The sequence below is a fragment of the Carassius auratus genome, chromosome 21 (genome assembly GCF_003368295.1).
Source record: "Carassius auratus strain Wakin chromosome 21, ASM336829v1, whole genome shotgun sequence".
NCBI lineage: Eukaryota > Metazoa > Chordata > Actinopteri > Cypriniformes > Cyprinidae > Carassius > Carassius auratus.
The window spans coordinates 4,925,309-4,947,420 of NC_039263.1; the positions used below are offsets into that span (position 1 = coordinate 4,925,309).

Below are 22,112 nucleotides of genomic sequence, written 5' to 3' on the forward strand. Positions count from 1 at the left end.
TTGGTGATGTTTTAGAATAGTTGCATTATCTACAACAGTAGTTTAACAAGCCAACAAGACAAACAATGCCTGTAGAGTGGCGACAATATTTGACTATAAAAAAAAAAACTGTTCAGCTAATTGCTAAATCCTGTGGCCCAGATAATGTCAGACGAAAAGTAAAATCTTTTTGAGACTTTAAGAAGTTATTACATTTTAATTGAATTACAAATAATATTTTTCGGTAACACTTTATAATAACTGCATGCTATTAATCATTAGTTAAGCATTAGGAAACAGTTAATTCATCATTTATAAAGCATTAATATACATTTATAAGCAGTTTATAAATACATATATAAATGCTTTATACCTGATTTAAAAGCATATCTATAATATATTTAATAATAGTTTTTTCATACTTTATTAATTATCAATTTATCATTTCTAAATTAAGTATAGCATTATTTACACACCAGTTAATTAAGGAGTTGTCAGTGGTTCATAAGATCACTTTTGAAATTGTAAGTAAATGATTAATAAACTATTTAAATGTGCATTCATACATATTTTTATTCAGATATATAGTAATAGTTATTTATATTGTTAATAAATGGTTTATTAACATGTATTTCTACAGTAAGTCAGGGTTAATTCAGTTAGTTACAAAACATATGTAGTTGTTAGTTAACTATTTTTGTGAGCTCATCTAAAGTGAGGACTATTTATGCCTTGTAAAGCTTTTACAAATGAGATTTAAAGGCTGTTAATATTTCTATGTTCTGTATCACTGTTTGGTGTTTGTTTCTGTTTTTTGTTTAGAAGATAACTGAGCCTTTAAATATCCTTTATAAATGCTTTATAAGTCATAACTAGTCCTCACTTTAGATGAGCTCACATAAATAGTTAACTGACCACTACTAAATGCTTTATAACTACCTGAATTTACTACATTTCTTGTGATCTTATGAATCACTGGCAACTCCTAAATAACTGGTTTGTAAATAATGCTATACTTCATTGAGAAAGGATAAATTGATCATGAATAAAGTATGAAATTACACATTATAGATATGCTTTTAAATCAAGAATAAAGCATTTATATCTGTATTAATAAACTGATCATTACTGTCTATTAATGCTTTATAAATTATGAATTATCTGTTTACTAATGCTTAATTAATGATTAATAGTGTGTAGTTATTATAAAGTGTTACCTATTTTTCTTTGTTATAATGCAAACTAATAAATTGTTCTCAGTAAGACCACAAACATGTATTAAGAAAGCAAATAGGTTTCATTAGACTATATGCTGACTTCAAAACAGAAGATTGGGCAATTATAAAGAACTGCTACATCAAACACTCATTTATATATTTTATTTAATCCACTGAAGAATCTGCAGTCATGATTTACATTTAAGACAGAAGACAGGGAAGAAAAATCGAACAGAGCATGAATGTTAAACTCGCACTAAGATGAATGAATAAAGGACAACTGCTAAAAACAGATTCTTTAACCGTGATGAAGCATTCAAAAGCTGTGTGTGTACTGTACACAGCATGAGTCATTGCCTGAAATTAGCTGAGTCACAAGCAGACAGCTTGTATGGCGTCGGATAAATTGACCTATAAATAGATCACTGAAGATTTTAATTAGTGAGTATCAAGGCCTGATCCATTAAGGTGAGTCAAAGTCATCTCTCAGACAGTTTAATGGCTTTGGGGTTCTTCTTGTTCATGTCTGTGGAGAACCACAGGTGGTAGTGTAATTCATTCTGTTCCCCTCTGCAGATTGATGTAGCATCGTCTGAATTCGTTTTGTTCCTCCTTGACTTTCTCCAAGGCCGTGGCTGTGAAACCGGAGGCAGAATTTGTGCCCGTCATGTCTGACAATCCACAGCTCTCAAAAGGATGTGACATTTTTCCAGAAGAGGACAGTAAGAAGCGCATGTGTCTGTGCATTACTGTATGTGATATACTGAGTGCCAGAGGGTATGAGTGTGTAAAACAGTAAAGGTCACTACATTAGAAGTGTTGCAAGCTATAAAACATGGCAGCCTACGAGTGTGAATGTGTGCAAGGAAATCTCAGTATTTGTTTTTATTTTACATCCTCAAACCTCTAGCGTTTGTAAACCATATCATTACAGAGTGTGACAGGAAGCTAGCATTACAGCTTTAATTCAGTGTGCACATGTGTGCCTATGGTCACGTAGCTCAGCTGGCTTGTCAATGCGCATGCACACTGCTGCGGCTGTTTTACTGGCCATTTGTCAGTTTCACGGTCAGTGAACGTTATGGCCCTCCTGGGTAGACAGGTCCCCCTGGGCTTTTCCCCCAGCTTTGCGCCATGTCTCAGGCTCTCCAAGTTTCTGCGCCTCTCATCTCCTCAATAACATATTGACCCAAAGATCCAAAGTACATTACCTGTTCCCGAGGCAGTTCTGCGACAGCCTACGGCAGGGATTTGCTTTCAAAAGTCTCTACCCTGGGCATTCAGACATATAAGCTGGGTTCATAATACCATTTAGTTCAACTGCCTGAATTGAGAAAATTTACCTTCTATAAATATTCATACAGACCATAAAACTGTACTTTTTTGTTGTTGTTGGAGAAAAAAAGATTTACTTTCAAAACATGTTCTTTGACTTTTATTTCCTTTTTTTTTTTTTTTTTTTACTTTGTAAGAGCAATTTTGCTAAACTTATTAAATGTTAGGGTCTAATGTCACATTTTTTTTATTTAAATTAATAAATTAAATTAATTAATAAACAAAACATAATAGGGCTGTTACCAATCAAAAGAAATTAGTATCAACAAAAGTCATCGCTACACTGCAGATGTAATAGCATATGAAGTGACCTTAATGTAGATTTCACAGACTACTTAATGCATCTCAGAGTTAGCATGAATGCATTTACAGGGAAATTACAACTGCATAATGCAGCGGTTCTCAATTCCAGTCCACGTGCCCCTCTGCTCTGCACGTTTCTCTTATGGCTTCAGATGTTTGTTGTATTTGAATGTAAGTGCTCTGCGAAGTAGACATCACTCGATATCCCGTTTGAATGTTCCATTCAAAGTGCATTGAAGTGTGTGAGACGTGAATTTAAATTGTATTTATTACAGAGGTATATGATGTCACACAGTGCAAATCCATGAATGAGTGTTCCAAAGAGGTAACATTAAACTTCAACAGATTTCCCCTGCTCAGGGAGTACGGAGCAATGAACACTGTGTAGGGACCATGTCAATGGGAACAGGGTTCATGCTCTAAGCTCATTATCATATTCATTAACGATCTGATTATCTGAATCAGGTGTTAACAAGGAGAGACGTGCAGAATATACAGCTCTGGGGGACATGAGGACTGGAATTGGGAACCACTGGCATCATGTTAGGAGATTAATACTTTAAAATTACTGAAAAAATTATTCTTTTGGAAATATAATAGAATAGCGTACGCAGTTTGTGTTCAGAGGATATTCCTTAAATGGTACTATGGTGATGCGGAGAGATATAATATATTATAACTATTTTTTCCCCTACATTTCGAATTTTGGGGCAATTTTTGCCCTAAGCCCTGCAAGTTAAATTCTGAGCCTGCTTCTGATAATCCAAATTTAAAAGTGTATTGAGATGTATTGTTATACAATACGGACTGTTTATTATTACAATTATTACAACAATTAGGGCTGTCAATTAATTATTTTTATCTAAATAATTACTTGATTTGCCTATCATTTCACTTAAGAAGACATTGATTCATCAACTGGGGTTATATGGGTTACCGTCATGTTCACTTTGTGTAGTTTTTGAAGTATCATCCTTACATTTGAATTATATGCAGAAAGATGATATTTGTTTCAATAACTGTATTCTTCTGAAAAAAAAGAAAAGAAAAGAAAAAGGAAATCATACATATTGGGTGGCATGAGGGTGTAAAGCATGGAGGATTTGTTTAAGGATTTTGACTTGTGCCGTTGCATTTTGTTTTGGCTTGTTCCTTTAACCAAACCTTTGTATGTCTGCGAAACATTTTATTTATCATTTTATTTAACAATTTATTTTCCGATGCAATTGCAAGAATCTCCTTACTTTTAATGGAATAAAAGTTTAATTGAATATCTGTATTTTCACTTATAATTTTTGTGCACTTTCTACACCTCTGACTCCCCCCACACACACACACATTCCAGTAAATGATTTTAACAGGGATTAGAAGTGAACAAAAGAGAAGAAAAAGTTTTTAAGAACTCTCTTCAGGTAGATTGGCTGGTTTCTAATGCTTGGATAAATGTATGGTTTTGTAGTTCCTAAGGAAGGTTACCCTCTAACAAACCAGTAAATCAGGCAAACCTAATATTTAGTGCCACTGGGCAATTGCCACTTTACAAGGTTTCACACACAGCTCCTTTTATTCCCTATCAAATTTGTGTCTCTCAGTTTAATCTTAAAACCATAAGAATTGAACACTCTCATCTGTTTTAGCTCTGAGTCAAAGAGGATGCTGGTTGTAAAAGTCGCACTGCAGCTAGAACACAGCTGTCTCTCCTCTAGCTACATTCCTGTGAGTTGATCTGGGAAAGGTGAGAGGTCCCTAAAGCCTGTAAGGACGAGTGAAACCATCTGTCCATCCTACACCTCTAGCTAACTGCACCCCAGGGCTGGAGAAGTGAGCTGTCTGAAAAAAGGCCAAAAGCTGGTGAACTGTGTAAAAGTGCAGGCAGGCTCTGTCAGGATTCATAAGATGTGTAATATATATGTAATGGTACTTTATATATAATTTAACTTTATATGTATTTTAAATGTAATGTAATATATGTAATTGGAATTCGTAGGAGAAATCTAGATAAATATTTTGATTTATTATTGTATTATCTTTCTGTAATTTATGTTAATTTTTTATGTTTTAAATCTAATGAAAGCACTGAATTCTGGATAAAGTCTTTGTTCAGTACGAACGTGTCTATGCCTTAAGGTCTCATTTTTATTCCAGTTGAATTAATATATGGCTTCTACCTTAAGGTCAATACCAAATGTCAAGCCTAGCTCACCAGGGGTAAGATGTTCTTTTACAGGTAATTTTCAGTGTGGAAAGTGGAACCAAAATGAAGAGTGATGGAGCTTTTTCCTCATTTAAAAATATGATCTAAAGGCTTGCTTATTCCTTGTGCTTTGGTGCTGCTTGGGTTCATGATAAATGAGCAAACAAAACTGTTTTACATTTGCAAGATCTACCATATCTGAAATCCAGTAGCATAATATAGTTTGACGCAGTGAGCTGTACAGGAACAGACAAAAAAAAAAAAAAAAAAAGGCTGATGGTGATATTTCAGCTAAGCCAAGCTCCCAAAAGATACAGCAGACCATGCGCTGAGTACCACAGTTTGCAGCACTGACAGATTTGCCCAGTCATGGCATTAACACTTTTTCTGTCTTGTTCTTTATGAAGTTTTCTTCTGCAAGTTCCTTGCACCTTTAACAGTTTAAAAGTAATGAAATAATTATAATTTGCTCAAAATGATAAAATAACATTTCAGGATTGCGCAGCACATGTCAGCCACGGTGCTTAGCTTTTCAGCTGTTTTAGTGATTTTGTTAGTTTTTATTCTTTTTTTTGTTGATCGGTTTCACCAGGGATGAACTGTTGAACATTTTGTAAAATACAGCACAAAATCTCCTACCAGTTTGTGATTATTCAGATGTTTTGTTGATTTCTAGTTATCGGAGCAGTTGCGCTCCTCATAACATAACACTTCAGGACGCGGATGGGGGAGTGAGTCGGCACGCTCATGAAGCTCAAAAAGCATGGATTTCGAACACATCCATCAGCATCCATCAGGCAAATCTCCGTTCTCTACCCAACAAAATGGATAAACTGCTTCTCCCGGACAAATAAGGATTTCTCACACACTGTTGCTCTGTGTTTAACAGAAACCAGGCTGAATGACACCATACCGGACAGTGTGCTACATCTGCCGAGCTTTCAGCTGTTCAGAGCGGATTGTTACGCAGTATCAATGGGGAAATCGCGCAGTGGCAGGATATGTTTTACATCAATGAAAGGTGGAGTACATATGTAACTGTGTTAAAGAAGATGTGCTGTCCCGATCTAGAAGCACTCTTCATGAACTGTAAACCATTCTACTTGCTGTGGGAATTTCACTTGTTGTGAGTGTTTACATTCCCTCGCAAGCACACATGAGCCTGGCTTTGCAAAAACTCGCGTCCTGAAGTGTTCCCTCGCAAGCACACATGAGCCTGGCTTTGCAAAAACTCACTAATCAGAGTTTACAGAGACAGAGCAACAACACCTGGACTCTGTTTTAATCATTCTTGGGGACTTTAATAAAGCACTGCCAAAATACAGACAGCATGTTAAATGTCCCATCAGAGACAGTAATATAGTGGATCAATGTTACACAGCAATAAAGGATGCATATCACTCTGTCCCACAGGCAGCTTTGGGGCTCTCTGATCACTTCCTGGTTCATCAAGAGTATGCCTACAGACAAGGGGGCAGATCAGAAGGAGATTAGAGCAGCTAAAAGGAACTACACTAAAATGATGGAAGATCAGTTTACTTCCTATGACTCAGCATCAGTGTGGAAAGGTATGAAAGCAATCACAAACTACAAGACATCATCCCCCATCACTGAGGTGAATCAACAACTTGCTGAAGACCTGAATTAGTTTTATTGTAGATTTGAAACCCCCCACACCTGTTTTGACCATCTCTCTACACAACCGTTAACACCTCCTGCAATCCCCCTCTCCCCTCCTCCAGCACTTCAGATCAGTGAGAATGATGTGTGCCAGGCTTTCAGGAAGAACAAAAGAAGAAAGGCACCATGCCCTGACAGTGTGACACCAGCCTGTCTGAAAACCTGTGCTGACCAGCTGGCCCCCATCATTTCACAGATCTTCAACAGATCTCTGGAGTTGTGTGAAGTCCCTTCCTGCTTCAAACACTCCTCTATCATCCCCATTCCAAAGAAACGTCTCGGTTACGTATGTAACCCTCGTTCCCTGATGGAGGGAATGGAGACGTTATGTTGAACAACATGTGGGGTCTCACTTGGGAGGCCAATCATCTCTGAGTTTAAGAAAAAACGCCAATGAAAATTGGCTCGTGGATTTAACATACCTGAGCCACTCCCCGTGCCAACGGGTATAAATAGGGCGACAGGTGCATCCACTCATTAGGTTTTACACTGAGGAACCGAGAATGTGTCCTGGCAACAGCGACCAGTTCAAGTTTGTGGCATGGGGACATAACGTCTCCGTTCCCTCCATCAAGGAACGTGGGTTACGTATGTAACCGAGACGTTCCCTATCTGTCAGTCACTATGAGTTATGTCGAACGACATATGGGGTCCTGTGGAAAACGCCACAACCTGAACACCGTCACAACCCTGTGGCGCTGCAATTGTAGGCAAGACGTGGCGTGCCACAAAAGCTACGCTTAAGGTCATAACCTTCCCAAAGCCCCAGTACAAATTCACTGACCTTGGTACCGAAGGGGCCAGAGGGTTAGTACATCGCTGCTGGAGAAGGCCACGCTGCTGTTCCGCCCACATAAAGTTAATGGAAGGGATTTCAACCTTCAGAAAAAGATTGCTTCAAATCTTCCCTATTTGTTCTTTCAGCTTGGCAAGACAATGGGGAAGCGAGCCTTAGGAAAAGGTCGCTACGGAGACCACAACCTACCCATATGGAGGTGACAATTGGAGATGATGATATGGACTGACCCAGGGGGCAGTACTGCATATGGAAGGGGACTCTGAGGCAGACTGCTCCGCCAAGTGTGACTGCCGAGGGTGCTGGAGGATGCTCAACCAGGGTGCGCCAGCCGGGGAACTCTACTGGGAGAAGAAAGGTGCCCGCATCCCTGTGTTAGGGGGAATGGCGCAGCAAGTGTGACTGGCTCTACACGAAGGTTGCAAAACCATGCAAAGGTGTTAGGTGTTGCCCAGCCCGCAGCTCGACAGATGTCTGCCAGAGAGGCGCCTTGCGCCAGCTCATAGGAAGAGGCCACACTCCATGTGAGGGGCACGGCTCGCCTTGGGAATGGTACGCCAAGGCGATGGCATCCACTATCCAGTGGGCCAACCTCTGCTTGGAGACAGCCTTCCCCTTCTGCTGACCTCCAAAGCAGACCAGGAGCTGCTCAGAGCTTCTGAAGCTCTGGGTGCGGTACATGTATATGCAAAGCTCTCTTACGGGACACAGCAATGCCAAGGTTGGATCTGCCTCCTCCAGGGACAGCACTTGCTGGTTCACCACCTGGTTTCGGAAGGGAGTAGTGGGAACCTTGGGTATTTATCCTGGCCGGGGTCTCAGGACAACATGAGAGTAGGCCGGCCCGAACAAAAGGCACTCTTCACTTACCGAAAATGCTTGGAGGTCCCCGACCCTCTTGATGGAAGTGAGCGCGATCAGGAGCACTGTCTTGAGAGACAGGAACTTAAGCTCGACTGAATCCAGTAGCTCAAAGAGACCCCTCTGAAGTCCTGTCAGGATAATAGTGAGGTCCCAGGAGGGAATCAGGGGTGTTCTAGGAGGATGTAACCTTCTGGCACCCCTCAGGAACCTAACGATCAGGTCATGTCTCCCCAGGGAACGGCCGTCCACTGCATCGTGATGGACTGAAATGGCAGCCACATACACTTTCAGGGTGGAGGGTGACAGCCCACGCTCCAGCCATTCTTGCAGGCCAGCTGTGTGCCAGTGCATCCATGCCCAGGGGGGCCTGGGACAGGGAATAATACAGCTGGCAGTGGGAGGACTCGTGGGAAGCGAACAGGTCTACCTGGGCTTCCCCGAATCGACTCTAGATCAGCTGGACCATCTGGGGATGGAGTCGCCATTCCCCGGGAAAGGTGAGCTGTCGTGAGAGCGCATCGACTGCACGATTGAGCTCCCCCAGGAAGTGGGTAGTGCGCAGCGACTTGAGCCACGTCTGACTCCAGAGGAGATGGCGAGCAAGTTGAGACATGCGACGTGATCGTAGACCACCCTGTTGGTTGATGTACGAAACAGCCGCAGTGTTGTTCGCCCGCTGCATGTCGCGCCCCAGCCCGTGTTGGAGGCATCTGTTGAGACAACAGCATGCCGGGACACTTGTTCTAAGGGAACGCCGACCCATAGAAAGGCAAGGTCCGACCAGGGGCTGAATTGGCGGCGACACATCGGTGTGATGGCGCCATGCCCATCTCTGGATTTGGGAGTGCAACCAGTGCTGAAGTGGCCTCATATGTGGTTGTCGCACTCTCCTGGTGGGCAATGTCGACACACCCCTAGCTGCCCCGCCATCGAGGGTAGTGAGGACGGAGGAACGAAATGAGCTGCTTCCGGCCGTAAAAAGGGGCCATCCATGACTACATCACTTCCATGTGCACATCCGGGAAGAAAGGAACCAGAGCAAAACGCGGTTGGGAGCCGCGCTCCACATCGAGAACCAATCAAGCAGCCATGAGCACTCAGGGCTGGGCGATGCACTCACCTCCATCCTGATGCTCACAGCTGCCCGGGCAAGCACGGCTGTCAACTCTGGGTCCAATTCGGCAGTGGCGACAACACCCGGGGAGGCAGCCCCGCAGAATCTTCATCCACAGAGGTCAACAGCCCATCCCAGATGCTGCAATCGACATCTGATCCCCTGCGGCAAACTGAATGACCCGTTGGGACTGCCATAAGACAGCCCAGCAAAATCACCCAGCAGCTGCACAGGACAAACACTGCGGAAGGGGTAAGAGGTCCGTGGGGCGTGGCCCGGCGGAGAAGCTCTCACTGTCACCTTCAAATCTCTCAGAGCACTAGCCGGCGGTCCTCTGCTCGTGGCAGAGAAACCGGAATGGGTAGTGACAGAGGGGTCTGCTCCTTTCCCTTTAAGAAAGGGGAGACGCGATCAAAGCGTTGCCATGGTCACACACGCAGTGCGTGCATGAACCATCCACGAACCCGCCTTCAGTGTGCTGAATGCCCAGACACGGAAGACAACGATCGTGGCCGTTGTCAGAGAACAGGAAACGACCGTATCCAGAAGGAAACGATGTCTTTAAAAAGACCCAAATGTCCGCAATTTGCTCTTTTAGGAAATCTGCTCTCTTAGTTGAAGCGCCCAGGAAAATCGCAGAAAGGGACACCACTGTTTGCGCCGTACCGCCAACCAGAACAGCTTCCCGACACAGCAGATGAATGGCTTTGTGGAGTATAACAGCTTTCATACAACCACTCGGCTCCGAAGCAAAAATCGAATGAGTGGATGCACCTGTCGCCCTATTTATACCCGTTGGCACGGGGAGTGGCTCAGGTATGTTAAATCCACTAGCCAATTGTCATTGGGGTTTCTTCTTAAACTCAGAGATGATTGGCCTCCCAAGTGAGACCCCATATGTCGTTCGACATAACTCGTAGTGACCGACACATAGGGAACCCAAGATAACAGCACTTAATGACTACAGACCTGTGGCTCTAACGTCTGTCTTCATGAAGTCGTTTGAAAAAGTGGTTCTGGTTTATCTGAAGGACATCATTGGACCCTTACTGGACCCCCTGCAGTTTGCTTACTGAGCAAACAGGTCTGTAGATGATGCAGTCAACATGGGACTGCACTTCATCCTGCAACATCTGGATAAAACAGGGACTTATGTGAGGATCCTGTTTGTGGAGTTTGGTTCGGCTTTCAACACCATCATTCCAAAAGCCATCCAGATCAAACTAACCCAGCTCTCTGTCCATAGCTCTATCTATCAGTGGATCACAAGCTTTCCGGTGAGCATTTGAACCTTCTGAAATAGTTGCATATGAGTCCCCCAGTTATCCTCAGTGTGAAAAGATGGATCTCAAAACCATACAGTCACTTTTGGAAAAGGTTCAATTGCGAATTGCTGGGCATTTGGTACCACACATCTCCTGATATATAACCGGTTTTCGACTATTCTGATGTTTTGCTGGACATTTTTGTCGGCAGAGCAGCTGCGCTGATCACACGCTTCAAAAGGATGCAAAGATGGGGAAAAAGAGCTGGCACGCTAGTGAGACTCAGAAAACGCGGATTTCGAACACCGTTGCCTAACATCCATCAGGCAAATCTCCGCTCCCTACCCAACAAAACAGACAAACTCCTTCTGCTCTCCCAGACAAATGAACCGCTGCGGTCAGCTGACTTTCGGCCCCTAACGCGCAAAGCCACTCTGCTACTTGCTCTAGCATCAGTCAAACGTTTTGGAGATCTGCAGGCCCTCTCGGTGAGCCCTGCATGCTTTGAGTTTGGGCCCAGTGACTCTAAGGTCATTTTAAAACCCAAGCATGGCTACGTACCTAAAGTGCTCTCGACGCCATTCAGAGCACAGGTAATTTCCCTCTCAGCTCTGCCTCCGTTGTCAGGTGAGCGAGAGCTGGATTTACTCTGCCCAGTGAGGGCTTTGAGGATATACATTGAGCAGTCACAGCCGTTCAGGCAAGCAATGCCTCTCGCGTTGGATAGTTGCAGCTATCGCTCTATGTTACTCCTCTATGGGCCTTGAGTGCCCCATAGGAGTAAGAGCCCACTCTACTAGAGGGATGGCCTCTTCATGGGCCTGGTCTAGTGGTGTCTCTATCAAGGACATCTGTGAGGCGGCCGGCTGGCCCTCACCGTCCACTTTTGTCAGATTCTATAACTTGGATATTCCGACCTTGCATGCTTGGGTTCTTTCGGTTTGATACGATGGCCTCTAGCAGACTCCGTCATCATACCACCTCCAGGGAGCTAGCTCCCTTTTAGCAGTGTAGCGTCAAGGGTTCGATGGCTCCGGCCCTCTCACTTATCCTCTTGACCGCAGAGTGTTCAAGATAAGTTGTGTCGTTCCCTACCGTGGCACGGCACTGTTGAATTCGTTCCCCATATGCAGTATGAGTGAAGTATCGAAAGGGAACGTACTCGGTTACGAACGTAACCTCGGTTCCCTGAGATACGGAACGAGTACTGCGTTATATGCCGTGCCACGAGGCTGCGGATTCAGTGTTGTCGCTTCAGTCGTATGACCTGATTTCCTCTGGCGATTGCCTGCTTATATAGCCATTCACCCCGCCCATTTTGGTGGGCTTTGGCGCACTGCATCGCCACAGGCTCGCGTAGCTACGCAGCGCTGTCATTGGTTTAAAAAAAGTTTACAGATTAAACCAATGGCAGTGAAGTTGCACTGCATTATTGAAAAAAGGCTTCGGTATCGAGGAAAAAAGGAGCCTTCCCCATACGCAGTACTCATTCCGTATCTCAGGGAACCGAGGTTACGTTCGTAACCGAGTACGATTTCTAACCTTACCTACTCTGTGTTTCATGGAAACTTGGCTAAACAACACCATTCCAGACAGTGAACTCCATCTGCCAGCCTTTCAGCTATTTAGAGCGGACAGCGACGCAGAATCAATGGGGAAATCGCGCGGCGGTGGAACATGCTTGTACATCAATGAAAAGTGGAGTACAGATGTAAAAATAAGATGTGCTGTTCAGATCTAGAAACTATTCATTAACTGCAAGCCGTTCTATTCGCTGCGGGAGTTTCACTCGTTCATTCTGTTGAGTGTTTACATTCCCCCGCAAGCGCACATTAGTCTGGCTTTACAGAAACTCGCTTATCAAAACACAGAGACATAAAAACAACACACAGACTCCCTTTTAATCATTCTTTGGGACTTAATAAAGCCAATCTCTCCCATGAACTGAAAAATACAGACAGCACATCACATGTCCCACCAGAGACAGTACTATATTGGATCAATGTTACCACAATAAAGGACTGTAAAAAGATGGACTAATGAAGCACAGCAGGATTTATAATCTTGTTTTGACCTCACTGATTGGAATGTTTTTAAGCTGCTGCCACTGATCTGGACGAACTCACAGAGACCGTAACATCATATATCAGTTTCTTCGAGGATATGTGTATTCCTACCAGGGCTCATCTAACTTACAACAATGACAAACCATGGTTCACTGCAAAACTCAGACAGCTCCGTCAGGACTAAGAAGATGCTTACAGGAAGGGGGACAATGTCTTGTATAAACTGGCTGAATACACACTGGAAAAGGAGATCAAAGTGGTAAAGAGGAATTATTCTGGAAAAATAAGGACTCAGTTCACTTCAAACAACTCAGCATCAGTGTGGAAAAGTCTGAAAGGGATCACAACTACAAGACACCACCCCCCAGCACTGTGGAGAATCAACGACTGGCAGACGATCTTAACAAGTTTTACTGCAGGTTTGAAAGAAGAACACCTATCACTTCCCCTGAATGCCTCTCCACACAACTGTTCACACCATTCACAACTCCTGCAAACCATTCTGAACACCTCTCCAAAAACCGATCTCAGCATTCACACCTCCTGCATCCCCCTCTCCCCCACACCTGCAATACAGATAAGCGAGATAAGCGAGGATACTGTGCGCCAGTTCTTCCGGAAGCATAAAAGGAAAAATGCACCAGACCAAGATTGTATTACACCAGTCTGTCTGAAATCCTGGCTGACCAGCTGGCCCCCATCTTCACACAGATCACCAACAGATCACTGGAGCTGTGTGAAGTCCCTTCATGCTTCAAATGCTCCACCATCATCCCCATCCCAAAGAAATCAAAAATTACAGGACTAAATGACTACAGGCCTGTGGATTTAACATCCATGGTCATAAAGTCATTTGAAAAACTGGTGCTGGCCCACCTGAAGGACATCACTGGACCCTTTCTGGATCCTCTTCAGTTTGACTACAAAGAAAACAGGTCTGTGGACGATGCAGTAAACATTGGACTGCATTATGTTCTGCAACACCTAGACAGACCGGGGACTTATGTGAGGATCCTGTTTGTGGACTTCAGCTCGGCCTTTAACACATCCCAAACCTCCTCCTGCCCAAACTAACTCAGCTCTCCGTGCCCACCTCCGTCTGTCATTGGATCAACAGCTTCCTGACAGACAGGCAGCAGCTAGTGAGGCTGGTAAAATACACATCCAGCACCCATACAATCAACACTGGAGCTCCCAGGGGCTGCATCCTCTTCTCACTGCTCTTCTCCCTGTACACTAACGATTGCACGTCTAAGGACCCCTCTGTCAAGCTCCTGAAGTTTGCAGACGACAACACACTCATCGGCCTGATTCAGGATGGTGACGAGTCAGCTTACAGACAGGAGGTTAAAGAGCTGGCTGTCTGGTGCACTCTCAACAACCTGGAGCTTAACACTCTCAAAACAGTGGAGATGATCGTAGACTTCCTGCTCTTCCCCCACTCACCATCATAAACAGCACTGTGACTGCAGAGGAGTCACTCAGGTTCCTGGGCACCACTATCTCTCAGAACCTGAAGTGGGACATTCACATTGACTCCATTGTGAAAAATGTCCAGCAGAGTTTGTACTTCCTTCGCCAGCTGTGGAACTTTAACCTGCCACAGGAGCTGCAGAAACAGTTCTATTCCACCATCATTGAATCCATCTTCTGCACTTCAGTAACTGTCTGGTTCAGCTCAGCTTCTAAATCTGATCTCAGATGACTACAGAGGGTAGTCCGGACTGCTGAGCGAATCATCGGTTCAACCCTCCCATCTATTCAAGAACTGTACTTATCCAGAGTAAGCAAAAGGGCTGGCAAAATCACTCTGGACCCCTCACATCCAGCACACTTCTTTGAAGTGCCAACTAGTCTACGCTACAGAGCTCTGAGCAGCAGAACAGCCAGACACAGGAACAGTTTCCTCCCTCAGGCAATGCATCTAATGAACACTTTATAATAACTGTGGAACACAATACACCATTTATATTTATATACAGATACACTTATTTATCTAACACACATACTTAATGTACACTAAAATTTTTGCACATAATATACCTGTACATACATAACTGCTTATTGTAATATACCTGCCATACAATTGTCAATTTGTATATTGTCATTCCTTACTTACTTCTTACCTAAAAGTCTTTTTTTATTCTTTTATTATGTGTTTTTTGTTCTGTTGCTGTCATTCTGTTGCACTGCGGAGCCTCTGTCATGTCAAGTGTTGTGTTTTTACTCTATTCCTATCCGTGCAAAAATCAATCGAACAAACAAACAAAAAACCTTGTATCAGATGAGCTACCAATCAATTGTAAAATATTAGAAAAGTCAAATATGGATCTGGTTATCTGATGTAAAAGTATATACTGTATTAGTTGACAAACGATGCACAATGGTATAACTCAGCAGTTCTCAATTCCAGTCCATGTGACCCCCTGCTCTGCACATTTTGTATATTTCTTTTATCGCTTCAGAAGTTTGTTCTAATTGAACGTAAGTGCCCTGTGAAGTGGACATCACAGGATATTCTGTCATGATTCCAGTTCGAAGCCAACATATATGTTCCATTCATAGTGCATTGAAGTGTGTGAAACATGAATTTAAATTGTATTTATTTACAGGGGTATATGATGTCACATTTGTCCATGTGTGAAGACGTTGCGCAGCACATATCCGTGAATGAATGTTCTGAAGTGGGGTAAACCTCAACAGATTTCCCCTGATCAGGGAATAGGGAGAAATGAACACTGTGTGGGGACCATCATCCACAGAGCTCACTTCTAACGAGTGGATTATCTGAATTATGTGTGTAAACAAAGAGACATACAAAATGTGCAGCGAGGACTGGAATTGAGAACTGCTTGTGTAACTCTTGAGATTGTAACAGTTTTGTTAAATTAACTATGTAGTGTTTATTAACTATCTCTGTAATCACAAGTTGTGTGAAAAGCAACACAAGTTTTTGGTGTGGCACCATTAGTGTTACCTTTATTTTCGATTGAGAGTGATTATTTATTATTTAATTATTGGAATTATTTTTGTAATTCCATTTTGGTGCCACCAGCGGCACTGAAATCACATCACCTACCTTCCTTTGCTCTAAACGAGGGCTATTCAAATCTTGCCCTGGAGGGCCAGTGCACTGCAGAGTTTAGCTTCAACCCTGATCAAACCCACCTACCTGTGATTTTCTAATGATCCCAAAGACATTGATTAACAGGCTCAGGTGTGTTTGATTAGGGTTGTAGTCAAACTCTGCAGTGCACTGGACCTCCAGGGTAAGATCTGAATAGCCCTGCTCTAAACCATTGGATGAGGAGCTCTCTACCTCTGCTTTTCTCTCTGGCTTTAAATCTTCCATGGTGTCGGTCTATCAATGTTTTTGCAGTCATTTGAGGTTTACTGTTGTCTAGGTATGCTCTTCATAAAAGGAACATCAACAATGACCTCTAGCCTGGCCTCTAGCCTGAGAGGTTTACACCACTGATGAGAAGCAGATAGTGTTCTTGACGTGTGACAAATCTACCATCAGGACAGAGTTGTCCGTTACACTTATCATCATATCCCTGGACGTGGAAGTTGATCAATGAAGGTTTACAGAAGCTGAGACGAGATTCCCAATGCACCGGTTCTGCTGTACTTAATGATGACAGTTTCTAGATGGAGGACTTTGATGCTTGGTCTCGCCAACCAGTCTGGAGTCACAGAATAGACGTATGGGAAAAACAAAAGCCAGACGGATAGCAAGGATCATTAAATTTTGGAGACAGAGAAGAGGAAAACTAAGATACAAAGTTAAAGTATTCTAAAACAAAGAAAAAAAGAAGAACCTGAAAAAAGTTTTTTTTTTTTTTTTTTTGCTTTTGGATATGTTTAGCCTCTTTATGTAAAGTGTGCAGTAGAATTTATAGAAAAATGCAAAAAAATGCAAAAAAAAAAAAAAAGTAGAAATATTAAATTTCCAAACATTCTTTTTGTCATATTTTTTTGCACAAGGAGTCTGACAACAGCCAGTGCTCCGTACAGATCTGATCTGTGTTGCGTTTCCCCAAAACGTTGTCTCCCAATCCCAATTCTACCCCTTAGCCCTTCCCCTTGGTGTCTCGATTCTCATTTGGTTGGAGGGGTAGGGGAAGAGGAAGGGGAAGGGCCAGATAGCCCTTCAAACAAAGATTTTTCAGGACCTCTAATTCAAAAGAAGGGGTATGAATTATCTCGGCAACATGGCTGCTACAGTGAACAAAAAGACACATAAATGTAAGCTTTTTAGGCTTAAATAAAGATTTTAATGAAAAGTAATCATTTGTTTTATGTTCCATTCAATTGTGATTTCATATTAACTGTCATGTTACTCAAAGACATGTTTGCAAATAATCGCTAATATTTGCTAATGTCATATCATTACAGACTGCATGATAGTGCCACAACATATGTCTGATCAGGGTGATAACTGCCGTAGAGATTGATGGGGGCTAATCCCCCCAATAATTAGAAATCGCTAAACCATTTTTGTCAAATATTGCCTATTCGAGAGAGAGAGAGAGAGAGAGAGAAAGAAAGAGAAATGGAAGTTGTGTGTATTCGCATTTGTGCGTTTCTCTTTTTAGAGTGAGTTTACTTAAAAACAGCAATTGTATCCTCTCGTTGCGGGAAAATATAATATAGCAATTCAATATTTAAACTGTATTTAATAAAAGTTGTGTGGCAGCGTTGACAAGTTTATTTTCTCCTGCATGTGTGAGCTGCGCGATTTCCGATATGTATGTGTGTGTCAGTAAGCAGAACGATAATTAAAGGCTCTAATACACACCAGTATATGTGTATTGAAAGAGCTAGACGACAAATGATGGCGTGTGACATCATGGTAGTGGTGTCCCAATCCTTAGGGGAATATTTTCTCCCCTACCCCTTGACACTCTGTTTCAAGGGACAAGGGGAAGGGGTAGGCGGAGGGGTAGGGGAAGAGGAAGGGGTATAAAATAGAATTGGGATTGGGCCTTAGTGTGTAATATTGAGCATATATTAGTACTAATTACATGGGACATGAATTCATTTAAACTGCAGTTACAAATGCAGGCTAAATGATTTGTTTTTAACATAAAACATTGAATACTGATATTTGAAATAATTTAAAACATGGAGAAAAAAAAAATAGTTGAAATGTGAAATTCAAACCGGCAGCAGGTGACAGCAAGTGAATGTTAATGAGTGAGTCATTGAGATTCAACCGATTCATTCAAATGGATGATTCATTCAATAAGTTAACACTGTCCATTGCTTAGAGACACAAAAGAGTGCTGTTATCTTTGTTTGCAACTACATTCATTGGCAAAATTGAGTAAAAACAAGCAATATTATGTATAAAATGTAAGTCACTTATTGCTTTACTGAACTTGTATAAAATGATTATTAAATGTGATTATGTATCTTCAGAAAAACATTACTCTTTATTTGATAAATATTACACTAGCAAGGCCTACATTAAGTTATTTAAATTTAAAAAGTACAGAAGATTTATTGCTTTCTACAATTTAGAATGTCTGGTATATTGAGTTTTAATAGACTAATATTATTGATAAATTAATATGCATGCACTCTGTGTATGATTCAGTAATAATGTCAGATTGCACATAATTACAACAACACCATATCATTGGAGACCAAACTTATGGAGTAAGTTTCGTCTGTGTGTGGAGATGCTACTGGCAGTAGTGTAGCGCAAATTTATGTTCTTAAGTGAAGTAAACTTCAGCTGATTTCCCTTGTGCAGGGTTACTGCTCCTGAGAGCAGTAAAGGGAACATGTAATTCGGAACAGGGTTCATTTATGGAGATCTCTTGTAATGAGCTGGTTATCTGAATCATGTGTGTTAAACGAGAGACATGAAAAATATGCAGAGTGGGGTGCTCACGATGACCAGGATCATGAACCACTGTTATAAATACTCGGCTGTTGCATCGGCTGAAATATTTTGTATTGATGCAACCCTAATTTTGATTAAGTGTGCGGCCATGCCTTTAGACATGTAAATAAGCTTTAGAATGCACTTAGAATGATGAATCTAGTAAGTGCATTTCTACAGGTAAGTTTGTTAATGGCTGCTTTTAGAGTAGCCAGATAAAAACAAGCACTGACCATCCCATGGGTCCTTGAAGGAAGGGTAACAAAAATGAAATAGCAAACAAATAAAGCTCTATGCTTGAGTGCTGAACGATGGACCAGCAGAGCTGACAGATGACACAAAAACAGAATTTCTTTAAACCTCATCATGCGCTCAAGGTTGAATGAGAGCATTGCCTTGGCAAGTGTTTTTTCCAGGCTGTCTGTCTTTCGTGGCGTTATTATACACTGATGTCTGACTCATTCGATACTGTTTCAACACCCGAACAGGTAGAACTCACAGCAACCTCTGAATGAGAACACACTGAGTTTATGAACCTGATCGCCACAGTTTGTCAGAATACAAGATGTCACATTAGAGCCAAAGTGACTTTTAAGAGCCTGACATCTGGGTGCTTCATTATGCTAATCAGGAGTTTAGCTTGGATTTGGTCATGTCACTTCTCTTGACAACCACAAAATATTTGCCCCTCCCCAAACCCTGTGGGATTTCAAACTAGTTTTGCATGGAATGACACAATTACATAATGACTGCAAACCATAAGCGTCACTAAACCCTGTTTAGAGTGCTTTAGCCCTCATGTTTTTCATCTCAGCTCTCCTAAAAACGTATGTTTAGCCATAAAACACTGTTAAATATCTGTGATCAGATGCCTCTTTACATATGCTAAAAACAGCAGTTTCATTGTCCTATCTGAGGTTATTTCACTCTGACATCTTAATTCCCTATTTTACAGTAATATTCATACAGCAAAATATCCTGAGTCAAATTTGAGTGAAAATCATCAAAATCGCTGGCAACTGTTCTTCAATCAAATGCATCTATTTGTATTTTATATTGCTTTTTTTTTGTTTTTGTCACAAAGCTAGAATTGTAATCTTAAATAAAATATGGCAATCCAAGTATAAGTACTAATCTTTGATAAACAAGCAGTGTCGTAAGACTTGAGTCCAGACAACTCATACTCAAGTCTGAATGAAGACAACCATGTCAGACAACCACAGTGAGCCAGTGTTTTCTGCATCTATATTATAATGAACGGTGATATTAAAATATAAATTACAGAGACCCTATGAAAATGTTTTATCGCTGTTAAAAAACAAAACAAAAACAAGCGACAAGTGAAAAGTCAAACAGAATTTTTTCAGCTAAGACAACTGATAATCAGTAAAGGTATAACAAAAATGTAAATAAAATAATAAAATATACACAAACGTAACAAATCTTTTTAAAATGAGAAACACATGAAACAGTATGATGAAACTCTGGTACCTAATGTAAAGGCTGAGGGTTGGCCTCACAAACAAGCCCTCTTTAGTTGCAATACTGCATGGTAATTAGCACAAACCGATCTTAGTAATTACCATTATTAGAAGTGACTGGTGGGAATGCTTTTGTATTAGGCTGCCACACACCAAACAATTAATTTCCCTTTACGTTCAGAAAATGTTCATTAACTCATGCGAGCGCTCGGCTGAAGAGGTGGCACAGGCGAGAGCATGGTAATCACTCAGCAGCGCTCCACTTCTCAAGCTTTCAGAGGGGAGTGGCGGACGTGTGGAGGAACAGATCGAGGCCATCAGGGTTCAGGGCTGTGGAGAGCATTGTGTTTATCTGTGTCAGAAGCCTGTTGCTTGGAAACCTGGAAAAGAGGTTTATTTTTAGTCCACTCAAACCATATGAATGGTTTTTACAGTGGGGTTCTATTAAGAAAAAAAAGAAAAAAATAAAGAAGAAAATATCAGCACCCGGAGCCAATCTTGCTTTCAGCAGCTCCCCACAAAGCTGAGAGTGTATTGCAGGCTTTTAAAAGGAAATGTATAATGAGTTAATCCATGAGTTGTTCACTTACAATCCATGATTTGAACAAACCCCAAAGTGTTTTTTTTTTCAGGCTAATTGGACATGAAAAAGGAAAACAGAAAAAAAAAAAAATAGAATAAAAATAGAAAAGAGGGTAACACTTTAGAATAAGGTTACGTTAGTTATGTTCATTACTACTTTAGTTTAACTACTTTAGTTAACATGAAGTAAGCAAATTAATATTAGTGTTAATTTCAACATTTACTAATGCATTGTCAAATCAAAAGTTGTACTTGGTAACATTAGTTAATGCACTTTGAATTAGCATGAACTAACAATTAATAACTGTATTTTCATTAACTTACATTAACAAAGATTAAGATAATAAATACGGTAATACATTTATTGTTCATTATTTGTTCATGTTAATTAACACATTAACTAACATTAACTAATGGAACCAAAAAAAAAAAAAAAAAGAAAAAGTATATATGCATAATAGGTATGTAACCCTGGGTAAACTTGAGTTTACATTATTTAGTGTGATTAATCCCTGTGCATTTTGATTGTACACATTCACGTTAGAGCTCCGTTCACACCAAGAATGTTAACTATATTTATAACGATACATATATAGTTCTAAAAATCATCCTCAATATTAAAGAATAGCAGAGTCCACACTACAAATATAACGATAAATGCACAGAGAAACAATATCTCTGGAATCACTTCCAGAACGATCTTTTACAGCTGATGAACAATACAAACATTGAGAGCTAATCAGAATCCATCCTGCTATCACAAACTCGAAAGCGGCAGACATGCATGCTCGTAGAATAAACAGATGATAACCTCTGCTGGTGTGGACCCTAATGTTGTTATCTTTATAGATATCGTTTTTGGTGTGAACGGGAATTTAAGTTTGTTAATGTATTCATTTTTAAGAGTGGTCACCTATATTTATAACCTTCAGTATGCAAATATGGGTGAACAAAATCATGCGTTTTGATTGGTTTGTAAATGTAATGGTCCCAGCCCCTTAACTGGTTGGTGGACTCTGACTGGGGGATTAAGATGCTTTTAAGAGGAGAACTGTTGACTGGGAGAGGGAGAAGAGAGACAGAAGACTCCATTTGTTTGATCCGCGATTGTTAAAGTGTCTTAAACTTGCTATTTTTTTTAAAGTGTAGAGGACATCACTGGATGACAGACTACAAGAGTGCTGATTGGTTTGTATTACAAGTTTCTCCGGCATCGATAGAGGTGTTGCAACCCAGAGAGAATTCAGAGTTTCTCTGGCATCACTGGATACACCGATTCGAGGGAGAGTTCACGACCGCCGTCGGTGCAAGAGAGGGCTTGAGTGAAGTAATATCTTCATGTC

At 41.4% G+C, this 22,112-nt stretch overlaps 1 protein-coding gene across 1 annotated transcript in view; it reads right to left on the minus strand.

Annotated features, from left to right (window-relative positions):
* LOC113038302 (gamma-aminobutyric acid receptor subunit alpha-2-like) overlaps positions 1 to 22,112 on the minus strand; it is a 186,524-nt gene that overhangs the window by 51,424 nt on the left and 112,988 nt on the right. The gene's annotated exons all lie outside the window — the stretch shown is intronic.